The 14,118-nt window shown below is 43.1% G+C and overlaps 1 protein-coding gene and 1 pseudogene across 1 annotated transcript in view; one reads left to right on the forward strand and one right to left on the reverse strand.

The window, feature by feature from the left end:
• The window catches only part of SLC25A17 (solute carrier family 25 member 17), a 141,812-nt gene that overhangs the window by 76,097 nt on the left and 51,597 nt on the right, over positions 1-14,118 (forward strand). The window lies entirely within an intron of this gene.
• Positions 1,967-2,324, reverse strand: LOC134391565 (mediator of RNA polymerase II transcription subunit 11-like; annotated as a pseudogene).

Here is a 14,118-nt window from a genome sequence, read left to right on the forward strand (position 1 = left end):
TATTTATTTTCTTTTTAAGCCCGTAGTACCTGGTATTCCCAAGCAGTCTCCCATCCAAGTGCTGACCAGGCCTGACTCTGCTTAGCTTCCAAGATCAGATGAGATTTAGGTACATTCAGGGTTTACCGACCGGGTCTTTTCCTAGCTGTGTGACCTTAAGCAAACTACTTAACCTATCTGTAGCTCAGTTTCTTCATCTGTAAAATGTTTTTAGAAGCATTAAATGAGGGAATACATGTAAGCGCTTAGTATTCACTATACACTTATGTATTGGTTATTATGTATTGTTCCCTGTTCTTTAGTGATTTCCTTTCCTCATCAGAATGCTACTACATGGTAATGTCTCATTTTGTTCCTGCTTGGATTTCTTTTTTTATCATTATTCCTTGTGATTCATTCACCTCATTATGCATCTAGGCCATTAAAATGGGGAGAATGTCATACTCAAAAGAGTATATACAAGCCAAGCCCAGTGGGATCTCACTTGATAACTAGAGTTAATGATCAGAAAAGTCAAAAGTCCAGCCATTAGCAGAAGAGAAAAACAAAGAACCCGATTTGACTAATAAGCAGTTCAATACCCATGGCTTCTAACTGACTATATTTCTCTAGACTTTCCTTTGAAGTGCTTATTTCAAAAGCTATAAATAATTTAATTGATTTTCAAAATAATTGAGTTGTTTTTGACAGGTGCTGCATGTTCATTTGGTTTGTGGTGGGGACGGATAAGTCAGGAGAAGGAAGGATTACCAGTTTTAAGAGACCCTCTGAATATCCTATTTTCCAAATTTCAAAGACAGCATTTGTTTTTAAAACAATCATTGTCTCCCTTTCTTCAAAGGAATTTAAGAGTAGGCATTAGATTAAAAATCACTTAGTTCAGAACAGCACAACAGCTTTTTCACTTATGAGAAACTGGCAATTTCAAAAAGGGTTTAATTTGCCGCTGGAGCTGGGCTGCAGGGCGCTCCTTCCACATTGCATTCGTAGCTGAGTGTCCCGAACTCTGTGCTGTGTCTGTAGGGCCTGCTCATCTCGACACTGACCTATCTTCTTTTCCTCCCACTTTTACTGTCTCTCCTTCACATAAGTGGGAAAGGAGCGAAGGAATCTGTTTCCCAAGCTGATACCTTTACCACATTTGCAAAATAAAGAGTCTCACATGGTACACCTCAGAATGGCTGGAAGCCTTGATTTATACAATATTAGATTTCCTGAAAAGGGGAGACCCACCTGTGGCCCTCACCTAAGAGTTTTCTGGGCAATTCTTGAAGCAAGTGTGAATAAAAATGATTGCTGTCATTGTATGTGAAAAAAGACTGATATCATCATACCAATGTCATTTGAAAATGAAGACGAAATTTGTTGCACTGTGATGTTATGACATCTGGAGGCCCTTATTCAGTGTAACAGATGAATTAATCATTTCAAAAAAGCCTTTTTTTTGGTGGCTGCCCAGGGATCCAAACCTGTGACCTCAGTTTTACTAGCACCACGCGCTCCCAAGTGAGCTAACCTGCCAGTCCCTTGAAAATGGCATTTTTGTTTTGTTTTGGTTTTTTTTTTGTTGTTATTGTTTGTTTTTATTATCAAAACCCTTAGGTCTCGTTTTGTCTCTTCCAATGAAGAAGGATGTGTCTTCACTGGGCAGAGTGTGTAGGAAGCCTGGGGCAGGGACATGAAATTCATGAGGAAGCGGGTTGGGGTGTCTGAACCTCCATCTCCTGTCTGAGCTTGTTGGCATGTTTGGCAAGTGCTGAGAGGAGCACTGTGCTGGTGAAGCCAGGGGAGAGCCGTGGGCAGGCTGCCCTTTAGTTTCTTCATTCCCACCTTTTGCCCCTTTGTCCTAGTATACTCTGACCAGCAGGGCACGTATGTGTCAGCCCATGTTCCCCGTCCTGCAGGTTCCCAGGTTCTATTCTGCAGGTGATGGTCTCCCTCCAAGCTCTCAGTCTACCACCTTGGCCTAGTTTTCCAGCATCTGCACACAGGTTCGGGCCACATCACTGATGTTGCGGCGCAGGCACAGTCCACTCACTTCAGAGCCATCTGACAGTCCTTCCTCAAAGAGTAGCTGGAGCCCTCGTGGGGCTGCCCAGTGGCCACCTGGGTGAGGTAGCAGATCTGAGCTGACAGCTCTGCCTCCACGTGTTGCACCGAAACAGTGAAGGCCACCGCCTGCCGGTCTAGAAGCTGCTCGTTGGTTTTTTTTCCTTGGACAATTGTAGGATCACTGTACCTGCATTCCGAAGGATGGCACCGATTTCCCGTTTGATGTCTTCCAGGGCGCGTAGTCGCTCGTTTGTCAGGCTGTAGGTAGCCATTGTCACTCTGGGAATCCTTCAATTTCTCCTTCTGCAAAATGCGACACTTGAGCCTCCAAAATGATATTTTTATAGCTCTGTGAACTTGGTAAATTGTGATTTCTCTCTTGGACCTTGTTGGCCACCATTGGGTAAGTTTTCAAGATGCAACAGTGGAAGGCTTTGAGATGACACCTTGTCCCATCCTCAGCAGAAGCCTCAGGGCCAGCGGCCAGCCATGCTGTGACCTGGATTGAGCAGCATCCGTGGCACAGATGGCAGGGTTAAAGTACGTGAGGGGGAAAGAGTGAGGAAAATAAAGGAGAAGGAAGAGGAGAGGTGGAAGAAGAAAAGGGACAAAAAGATGCAAACATTAGGGAGAAAGAAGTAACGGCCTTTAACAAACCCCGGTACAGCAATCTCAGTTTGGGCCTAATTGTTTGTGGTACTGTTAGAGAAACAGAATGAATGCGGGATCATAAGATAATATTTTCCTTACAGAATATAATTATTTTTTTTTTACAAAAGGAAGGATTATAGTGGTAGGGATAAAAAAACTCCTGCTTAAAATGGTCTCACTAGTCTTACTTTTTCCTTGGGCTGAGAATGACATCATAGACCAAGAGGTAGTCACCATTTCTTGGAAGGCTGAGGTCTAAAGTGAACATAAATATTTACAGATCTGTTACTTTCTACCTCTCCCTGACTGTAGACTGTCAAGCGTTCTGAGTAGATGGAAGGCAGAGCGTATCAGTGAGGATTATGTTTGGCTATGCACAGAAGAAACCCAACCATGGTGGCTTTCCCCAAAGAGATTTATTTGTCTTATACACCAAATCTGGAGGTAGTCCACGGCTGGCACTGGGGCTTCCTGTCTTCTGTTCGACCTTAACGTGTGCTTCTATCCACGTGGTTGTCAAATGGCTGCTGTACCCCCGAGCATTGCATCCAAGTTCCAGGCAGAGGAACACGGCCATCCCATAGTGCAAGGGATCTCTTGCCCCAAACAAAATTGGGTTGTTACGAGAAAAGAGAATAGAATGTGACCAGGCAAGGAGTGGTGCTGTCACACAGAGATCTTTAACCTAGGTCCATGGAGCTCCAGAGAGATGTGGGGAGTATCCATGGAAACACTTGAACTAATATGTTTATATTCATTCTCCTATAAGTTCTCAGCCATTATCTCTTCAAATGTTGCCTCTTCATTCTCTTCACGTTCCTTCTGGTACTCCCAGTTGAGACATATTAGACCTTCTCCCTTTTAGAGGTTTCTGTCTTTGACATTTTCCATCTCATGTCTCTCTATGATGTACACTTTGTAATATCCTCAGATCTACCTGCAGTTCACTAATTTTCCCTTCAGCTTGCCTAATCCTGCTTAACCCATCCGTATTTTTTTTTAAAGTTCTAGTTCTTTCTTTTTTTTAAAGATGACCGGTAAGGGGATCTTAACCCTTGACTTGGTGTTGTCAGCACCACACTCAGCCAGTGAGCGAACCGGCCATCCATATATGGGATCCGAACCCGGGGCCTTGGTGTTATCAGCACTGCACTCTACCGAGTGAGCCACGGGCCGGCCCTCTAGTTATTTCTTTTTTTAAACAGCTTGGGTTTTTTTCAATAGTCTCTTGCTCATTTTTATTCTATTTTGTAAAAATATAGGGATATTTTATATTCTCTTTTTTTTTTTTTTAATTTTATTTTGTCGATATACATTGTGGCTGATTATTGCTCCCCATCACCAAAACCTCCCTCCGTTCTCCCTCCACCCCTCCCCCCCAACAATGTCCTTTCTGTTCACTTGTCGTATCAACTTCAAGTAATTGTGGTTGTTATATCTTCTTCCCCCCCCCCCGTTATTATTTTGTGGTGAGTGTGTGTGTGTGTGTGTGTGTGTGTGTGTGAATTTATATATTAATTTTTAGCTCCCACCAATAAGTGAGAACATGTGGTAATTCTTTTTCTGTGCCTGACTTGTTTCACTTAATATAATTCTCTCAAGGTCCATCCATGTTGTTGCAAATGGCAGTATTTCATTCGTTTTTATAGCTGAGTAGTATTCCATTGTGTAGATGTACCACATTTTCCGTATCCACTCATCCAATGATGGACATTTGGGCTGGTTCCAACTCTTGGCTATTGTAAAGAGTGCTGCGATGAACATTGGGGAACAGGTATACCTTCGACTTGATGATTTCCATTCCTCTGGGTATATTCCCAACAGTGGGATAGCTGGGTCGTATGGTAGATCTATCTGCAATTGTTTGAGGAACCTCCATACCATTTTCCATAGAGGCTGCACCATTTTGCAGTCCCACCAACAATGTATGAGAGTTCCTTTTTCTCCGCAACCTTGCCAGCATTTATCATTCAGGATTTTAGCCATCCTAACTGGGGTGAGATGGTATCTCAGTGTGGTTTTGATTTGCATTTCCCGGATGCTGAGTGATGTTGAGCATTTTTTCATATGTCTGTTGGCCATTTGTATATCTTCCTTAGAGAAATGCCTACTTAGCTCTTTTGCCCATTTTTTAATTGGGTTGCTTGTTTTCTTCTTGTAAAGTTGTTTGAGTTCCTTGTATATTCTGGATATTAATCCTTTGTCAGATGTATATTTTGCAAATATTTTCTCCCACTCTGTTGGTTGTCTTTTAACTCTGTTAATTGTTTCTTTTGCTGTGCAGAAGCTTTTTAGTTTGATATAATCCCATTTGTTTATTTTTCCTTTGATTGCCTGTGCTTTTGGGGTCATATTCATGAAGTCTGTGCCCAGTCCTATTTCCTGAAGTGTTTCTCCTATGTTTTCTATAAGAAGTTTTCTTGTTTCAGGGTGTATATTTAAATCCTTAATCCATTTTGAGTTGATTTTAGTATATGGTGACAGGTATGGATCTAGTTTCATTCTCCTGCATATGGATATCCAGTTATCCCAGCACCATTTGCTGAAGAGGCAGTCCCTTCCCCAGTGAATAGGCTTGGTGCCTTTGTCAAAGATCAGATGGCAGTAAGTGTGTGGGTTGATTTCTGGATTCTCTATTCTATTCCATTGGTCAGTGTGTCTGTTTTTATGCCAGTACCATACTGTTTTGGTTATTATAGCTTTGTAGTATAGCTTAAAGTCAGGTAGTGTTATGCCTCCAGCTTTATTTTTTTTGCTCAGCATTGCTTTGGCTATGCGTGGTCTTTTATTGTTCCATATAAATGTCTGGATAGTTCTTTCCATTTCTGAGAAAAAATGTCTTTGGAATTTTGAGGGGGATTGCATTAAATTTGTATATCACTTTGGGTAGTATGGACATTTTCACTATGTTGATTCTTCCAATCCAAGAGCATGGGATATCTTTCCATCTTCTTGTATCCTCTCTAATTTCTCTCAGCAGTGGTTTGTAGTTCTCATTATAGAGATTTTTCACCTCCTTGGTTAACTCAATTCCAAAGTATTTTATTTTTTTGGTGGCTATTGTAAATGGGCAGGCTTTCTTGATTTCTCATTCTGCATGTTCACTTTTGGAGAAAAGAAATGCTACTGATTTTTGTGTGTTGATTTTGTATCCTGCTACTGTGCTGAAATCATTTATCAATTCCAAGAGTTTTTTTGTAGAGGTTTTAGGCTGTTCAATATATAGGATCATGTCATCTGCAAACAGGGACAGTTTGACTTCATCTTTTCCAATCTGGATGCCCTTTATTTCCTTCTCTTCTCTGATTGCTCTGGCTAGTACTTCCAACACTATGTTGAATAGGAGTGGTGAGAGTGGGCATCCTTGTCTAGTTCCTGTTCTTAAAGGAAAAGCTTTCAGCTTTTCCCCATTCAGGATGATATTGGCAGTGGGTTTGGCATATATGGCTTTAATTATGTTGAGATACTTTCCCTCTATACCTAACTTACAGAGGGTCTTTGTCATGAATGAGTGCTGAACTTTATCAAATGCTTTTTCAGCATCTATAGAGATGATCATATGGTCCTTATGTTTGAGTTTATTAATATGGTGTATCACATTTATTGATTTGCGTATGTTGAACCAACCTTGCATGCCTGGGATGAATCCCACTTGATCGTGATGAATAATTTTACGTATGTGTTGCTATATTCTGTTTGCTAGTATTTTAGTGAGGATTTTTGCATGTATATTCATCAAGGATATCGGCCGGTAGTTTTCTTTTTTGGTTATATCTTAACCTGGTTTTGGTATCAGGATGAGGTTTGCTTCATAGAATGAGTTTGGGAGATTTGCGTCCGTTTCGATCTTTTGGAATAGTTTGTAAAGAATCGGTGTCAATTCCTCTTTGAATGTTTGGTAAAATTCTGCTGTGAATCCATCTGGTCCTGGGCTTTTCTTTGTTGGGAGCCTTCTGATAACAGCTTCAATCTCCTTTATTGTTATTGGTCTGTTCAGATTTTCTACGTCTTCATGGCTCAGTTTTGGGAGCTTGTGTGTGTCCAGAAGTTTATCCATTTCCTCCAGATTTTCAAATTTGTTGGTGTATAGTTGTTTATAGTAGTCTCGAATGATTCCTTGTATTTCAGATGAATCAGTTGTAATATCACCTTTTTCATTTCTAATTTTTGTTATTTGAGTCTTCTCTCTTCTTTTTTTTGTTAGCCATGCTAATGGTTTGTCAATCTTATTTATCTTTTCAAAAAACCAACTTTTTGATTCGTTGATCTTTTGAATTGTTTTTTGGTTTTCAATTTCATTCAGTTCTGCTCTGATCTTAATGATTTCTTTCCGTCTGCTAATTTTAAGTTTGGATTGTTCTTGTTTTTCTAGTTCTTTAAGGTGAAGTGTTAGGTTGTTCACTTGCCATCTTTCCATTCTTCTGAAGTGAGCGTTTAGTGCAATAAATTTTCCCCTCAATACTGCTTTTGCAGTATTCCACAGGTTTTGGTATGATGTATCATTGTTTTCATTAGTTTCAATAAATTTTTTGATTTCCTGCTTGATTTCTTCTTGGACCCATATGTCATTAAGTAGAATGCTGTTTAATTTCCATGTGTTTGTATAGTTTCCAGAGTTTCGTTTGTTATTAATTTCTAGTTTTAATCCATTGTGGTCTGAGAAGATACATGGGATAATTCCAATTTTTTTGAATTTATTGAGACTTGATTTGTGACCTAATATGTGATCTATCCTGGAGAATGATCCATGTGCTGATGAGAAGAATGAATATTCTGAGGTTGTTGGGTGGAATGTTCTGTAGATATCTGCCAATTCCAATTGGTCTAGAGTCTTGTTTAGATCTTGTGTTTCTCTACTGATTCTTTCCCTAGATGATCTGTCTAATATTGACAGTGGGGTGTTCAGGTCCCCTGCTATTATGGTACTAGTGTCTATTTCCTTCTTTAGGTCTAATAGAGTTTGTGTTATAAATCTGGCTGCTCCAACATTGGGTGCGTACATATTTATGATTGTTATGTCTTCTTGATGGATCAGTCCTTTTATCATTAAGTAGTGTCCCTCATTGTCTCTTTTTATGGTTTTTAGTTTAAAGTCTGTTTTGTCAGATATAAGAATAGCTACTCCAGCTCGTTTTTCTTTTCTGTTTGCATGGTAAATCTTTTTCCATCCTTTCACTCTTAGTCTGTGTGAATCTTTATGGGTGAGGTGGGTCTCTTGTAGGCAGCATATAGTTGGGTCCTCCTTTTTGATCCAGTCAGCCAGTCTGTGTCTTTTGATTGGGGAATTTAAGCCTTTTACATTAAGAGTTGTTATTGAAAGGTGTTGATTTATTCCTAGCATTTTATTGGTTGTTTGGTTGTCTTAGGTGTCTTTTGTTCCTTGCTTTCTGATTTACTGTTTGGTTTCTGTGTTTGTTGGTTCCTTGGGTTGTAGATAGCGTTTTTGTTTGCTTGTTTTCTCTTCATGAATGCCATTTTTATTATACTAGTGGGTATTGATTTTTCTTGGGTTTTTATGGCAGTGGTAGTTATTTTTCAGGAACCAAACCCAGTACTCCCTTGAGGATTTCTTGTAAGGGTGGTCGTGTGGTAGTGAACTCCCGCAGTTTTTGTTTGTCTGAGAAATATACTATTTCCCCTTCATTTCGGAAGGATAGCCTTGCAGGGTAGAGTATTCTTGGCTGGCAATCTATGTCTTTTAGTATTTTGAATATATCATCCCATTCCTTTCTAGCTTTTAGGGTTTGTGATGAAAAGTCTGATGTTAGCTTGATTGGGGCTCCCTTATAGGTGATTTGACGCTTCTCTCATGCAGTTTTTAAGATTCTCTCTTTGTCTCTGAGTTTTGCCAATTTGACTATAACATGTCTTGGAGAAGGCCTTTTTGGGTTGAATACGTTTGGAGATCGTTGAGCTTCCTGGATCTGAAGATCTGTGATTTTTCCTATACCTGGGAAGTTTTCTGCCACTATTTTGTTGAATATGTTTTCAATGGAATCTCCATTTTCCTCCCCTTCTGGAATACCCATGACTCGGATATTTGAGCGCTTAAGGTTGTCTGATATCTCTCTCAGATTTTCTTCAATGTCCTTGATTCTTTTTTCTTTCTTTTTGTCTGTTTGTGTTATTTCAAACAGCCCATCTTCAAGTTCAGAGGTTCTCTCTTCAACTTCGACAAGCCTGCTGGTTAAACTCTCCGTTGTGTTTTTTATTTCTCTGAATAACTTCTTCAGTTCAGCAAGTTCTGCTACATTTTTTTTAGGACATTGATTTCCTTGTACATTTCCTCTTTCAGATCCTGTATACTTTTCCTCATTTCATCATGATGTCTAGCTGAGTTTTCTTGTATCTCATTCAGTTTCCTTAGAATTATCACTCGAAATTCCTTGTCAGTCATTTCAAGGGCTTCTTGTTCTATAAGATCTAGAGTTTGAGATTTATTAACTTTTGGTCGTGTACTTTCTTGATTTTTTGTATTTCTGGTATCTTTTTTTTAGTGTTTATTCATTGTGGCAGGGGGTTTCACAGTCCACCGGTTTGAGACTAATGACTAACTAGGATGTTGCTGTGGTTGCCAATTTGGTATGGCTCCCTCCGTGGCTGCTCAGTTGGCCTCTGGTGCCTTGTGTGTGTGGTTGCCTCGGGTCTTGGGCTTCTCCGGGGAGCCACCTTTCCGGTCAGCTTGGACTCTGCTGGGCTGGTGGATCATGTACCACAGGGTGTGTGATCTCTGTTGAGCTTTCACTTCCTGTGCAGGACTTCTCCCTGTTCCGTGTGCTCTGGCCCAGGCTGTTGGATCGTGCAGTGGCGACCCCACCGGGTGTGTGGTTTCTGTTGAGTCTCCGCCTCCCTGGCCGCACGTCTCCCCACTCTGTGCACACTGTGCTGGGCTGGGGCATGTCTTCTGCACCCCTCATCTATCAGCTGGGCCTTCAAGACCCTGCTCGGCACCACCTCGCCCAGGAAGTCTACCAGGTAGGCACAGACGACCGGTCGCTCTGGGTGCCTTTGTAGCTCTGGGTGCCTTTGTAGCACTGTGTAGATCTTTCTCGGGTCTTGTTCACCTTTGTATCCCCCCAGCATAGACTGAATCTAGCGCCCACCTGCAGCCAGCTCTCCGGCAGGTTGAAGCGGACCTGGGAACTCTCCTACTACACTATTCCCAACCAGAAATTGGTTAGGCTTTTTTCTGAACTGGTGGCTGCAGAGATGGTATCTGCCTCCCAGTAACAGGAAGTTTACCAGGGGCCAGAGTCCAGGGTGTGATGGAGTGACAGTCAGCCCGCCCGTACTTCCTTGCCCTCCCGACACTGGCTGGGGACGCCCCACGCCACCAGCCCCGCCAGAGAACCGCGGAGGGAGTGGGAGGGGAGGCCGGTCCTCAGGCTCCGGAAAGCCCCGCGCCGGGCCAAGCAAGTGGGAAGGCTCAGTGACGGCCGAGCCGGGCGGAGCTGCCAGCACCTGGGAAAATGGAGGCAGCCCCGGGGCGGTGAGTGAACCGGTGATGCAGGCGGGAGCCGGGTGGGCATCAGCCCCCCGAACAGAGCTGGGCCAAGGGTCACTCACAGGGTTGTGCCGGGTCGGGTGCTCACTCTCTGCCTCTGGTTTGTCGCCTTCCCCGTTCTCGGCCACTGCCGCCTCGGGCTGTTCAGTCGCGGCACAGCTCGGGCTCTCCCAGGAATCTTCTTTAATGCCGGCCTGAAACCTCAAATCCTGAATAGGGCGGCTGGGCGCCTTCAGCGCGGCCCTGGCCTCCGGGATCCTGTCTGCATCCACAGCAGCCCTGGCGCCGTGTTCCCTGTTTAGAGACTCGCTTTTGCAGCTAAGAAACAGTTCTTTTCCTGCTCCACACTTCAAAGCTGTTGCCTGTAAATGAGGCAGCCTCTCCTGCCCAGGATATTTTATATTCTGATACTGATAATTTCAGTATCCAACAGCCTAGATTTGAATCCCAGCCCTGCCACTTATTAGCTGTATGACCTTGGTCACATTATTTAATCTTTCTGTACCTCATTGTCATCAACTCTAAAATGGCAATAGTAATAGTCCCTTCTCATGAGGTTGTTAGGAATAAAGAGTCCATATAAATATAGCACTAGCACTAGAACAATGCCTGGCACATAGTAAGCACTATATAAACTTTTATAATTGTTGTTATAGCATATTTTACTTACATATTTACTTATATTTTGTTAATTGCCTGCCTCATTCTCCAAAAATGTTAGTCTTGAGATCAGGGATTTTTATCTATTTTGTACTTCTATATCCCCTTTACCTATAATAGTGCCTGGTAAAAGCAAGCAGTCAGTAATTTGCTGAGTGCGTTAACAAATACATAGAACTCTATATCAACAATTAGGGAATATGCATTCTTTCAAGTACAGATTGAACAGCCTCAAAAATTAACTATATACCACCGTGCCAGCAGCTCGGGGCCCACGCGGGGACCCAAGTCATGGAGAAGGGGACTGGACCCCCCTTCCACAACAAGGCACACCGTGTCAGCACCTCAGGATCCACCTGGGGACCCAATGCATGGAGTCGGGGTCCAGACACACCCCACAACCAGCCGCACCACCAGCGCCAAGGAGCATGCCAAAAACATCACCTCCATGTGGATGGCCCACCACAGCCACCACAATAACAGCTGCCGCGAAAGTGGCTAGACGCCACAACCACCACGCAGATGGTCCGCCAGCCACTGGAGTGCATTGACACAAGGAGAGTCACCAGCAGAGACAAAGAAAAGAAGAGGATGTCTCTCTCCACAAAGCCCATCTCAGAGTGACAGAAGCATCTGCTCTATGATAATACTGGGGGACCTATCACACCTCTCAGCACTGGACAGATCATCTAGGCGACAAATCGACAGAGTAACCATTATTCTTTCAGAAGGAGAGAAGAAATCTAGGGGTAGCGGGGTGGGGGAGGGGGCAAGATTGGACAAGGGGCATAAAGAATAATTACGGTTTGTAACAATGTATATGCTAGTAATATTGATTCGATCAACATATTTCAATGTTGAACCCCAAAAATATGTATAATCAATTTTGATTCAATACAAAAAAATAAATTAAAAAAAGAAATTAACTATATACAAGGCCAAAAAGTAAGTCTCAACAAATTTCAATAAATCAGTGTTACACAAAACATATTCTCTGGCCACCATTCATATAAGTTAGAAATAAATAAGAAAAAGATTAATATATGGTTTTAAAACATACTTGAAACTTTTAAAATGCTTTTCTTGGGCTGGCTGGTTAGAGTGTGGTGTTCATAGCACCAAGGTCAAGGGTTCGGATCCCTGCACTTGGCAGCCACCAGAAAACAAAAAACCCTTTACTCAGTAACTCATGGGTCAAAGAAGAAATCATAACGGATATTCAAGTTTTTTAGAATTAAATGATAATGAACATGCCTCCTATCAAAACTCCTGAGATGCCATAAAAGCCGTACTTCAAGGGAAATTTATGGCGCAAAAGCTTATGGAAGAGAAGCAAGGCTAAACGTTAATGAGATAAACTCCCAACCTAATAAAATCAAGGACAGTACTGAGAAAGGATAATAGAGGTAAAAGCAGTAACTAAACCGTGGACCTAAGCAGAGAGGCCTGGGTCATCCACAAAAGGCTTTCCGTTGTGATGGGTGTCCTGAATGCCATCTGTCATTGCTAGCTGGCCCCGGGGTCCAGGGGCTTCCTTTGATGAGCCACCAGACCGGCCCACACTGACTCCTCGCCAAGAAGCTGCAGTTGCTCCCACCCATCAGAGGCTTCCCGTGTTGCCCACAGCTTCTTTTCCCACCTACCTCCCACCGAGAGCTTCTTCCCGAACCCTTCTCATTGGAACCACATTCCATGGTGAACCATGTTCCCTTCCTCATTCTCTTCACTGCACATTCTCCCCTGTCCTCCGTCTTCGCCAGTGACACTGGCCTGGCATCCCTCTTGGATCGCTGTTCTTCGTCCCCCACACCTGTCAGACCCGGGAGTCTCAGCGGTTTGCGTCCTCCATCCCCAACACCTCCTGCAGCCAGTTACGCAGGCCCCTCTGTTCTACCTCCTTCGTGTCCCTCTAGCCCTTCCCTTCCTCCCCAGCCCCACCGCCTCTACCCTGCTTATCATGTTTATCTTGGTTATTGCAAGAGCCTTCTCATGGCCTCTCTGCCTTCAGTCTGGGCCCTCCTTTCCATTCTCACACAGCAGGCCGTTTCCAGAGCGATGTTTCTAGAAGCACAGATCATGCGGCTTACCCTTACAGGGAGGTCTCCTTTAACTCCCCCAGGCAGTAAGATGCTCTCTCCCTCCTGCTCCTCTGGCACCCAGAGCAAACCTTGGTCATATTACCTGCCTTGTCCCTGGCACATCTATCAACATTCAGCAGAAGGGACCACGTAGATGCTGCTGTTCAAATGTGTCCTGTGCACCAACGGCTTCAGCAGCACAAGGGGGCTTGTTAGGAATGCAGAATCTCAGGCCTCACCCAGACCTACAGAATCTTAATTCGCATTTAACAAGACCACAGGTGATTCATTTGTGCCTTAAAATTTGAGAAGCACTAATGACTGGTGAGAAGCTTCAGCAAGGTAAGGGGGCAAGAGATTTTAAAGTTCAAGTTGCTTTTTTCATTGCTTTGGTTTTGGTGAGCCTGCGGTGGGGGTGGAGACAGCCTATTGAAATGACCTACACACATCCTAGAATGAAGAAAATTTTTAAAATAAAATAAATAAGTAAAAATTAAAAAGTAGACCAATGCAAACTTCAAGACTTAGATCAGGAATAGAACTGATTATTCTGCAAACAGCTGACAATTTCGGGTTGATGCTGTGCTGATCTGAGTAAGGCAGACAGATGCCAGGATATGTCAGCAAAAGGACCTGTCACAGCATCAATTAAGAGAAATGTGAACAATGGCCCCTGTGTTGGAGCCAGCATGAAGTGGGAGAACAGCAGCAGCTGGGTAAGAAGAGAGACAGCTCTGTCCTGGCAACAGGAAATTGCCCTGGGAAGATTGATTTGCTCATAGTGCAAAGTCACTGTGAAACCAGAAAAGGCTGAGTAGTGAGCCTTTTGTGCATGTTTGACTCACCCAGGTTGTCCCGCTCAATATGTACTCAGCACTCCTATTGCTCAGAGAGTAGTCACAGGCAGTGGCACTTAAACAATGGACCCTTAAGCCTAACTTTCTGAAAGGCACCGGTAATCTTTTATTGATACAAAATAGATGTCTGAGGGAGATTTAAGCTCTCCTAGAGAGCAGTGGGTGTGGGGAGGAAAGAGGGCTGTAATGATGGCCTTTGTGTACCCAAGAGAATGCTGCAACAGGAGCGTCACCATTTGTTGAGCGTCTGCCTCCACGTGCCAGTGCACGTGCCTGATTCCGTTTGTTCTCTCCAGACATCACCCTCGTATTCTCA

This window comes from Cynocephalus volans, chromosome 12 (genome assembly GCF_027409185.1).
Source record: "Cynocephalus volans isolate mCynVol1 chromosome 12, mCynVol1.pri, whole genome shotgun sequence".
NCBI lineage: Eukaryota > Metazoa > Chordata > Mammalia > Dermoptera > Cynocephalidae > Cynocephalus > Cynocephalus volans.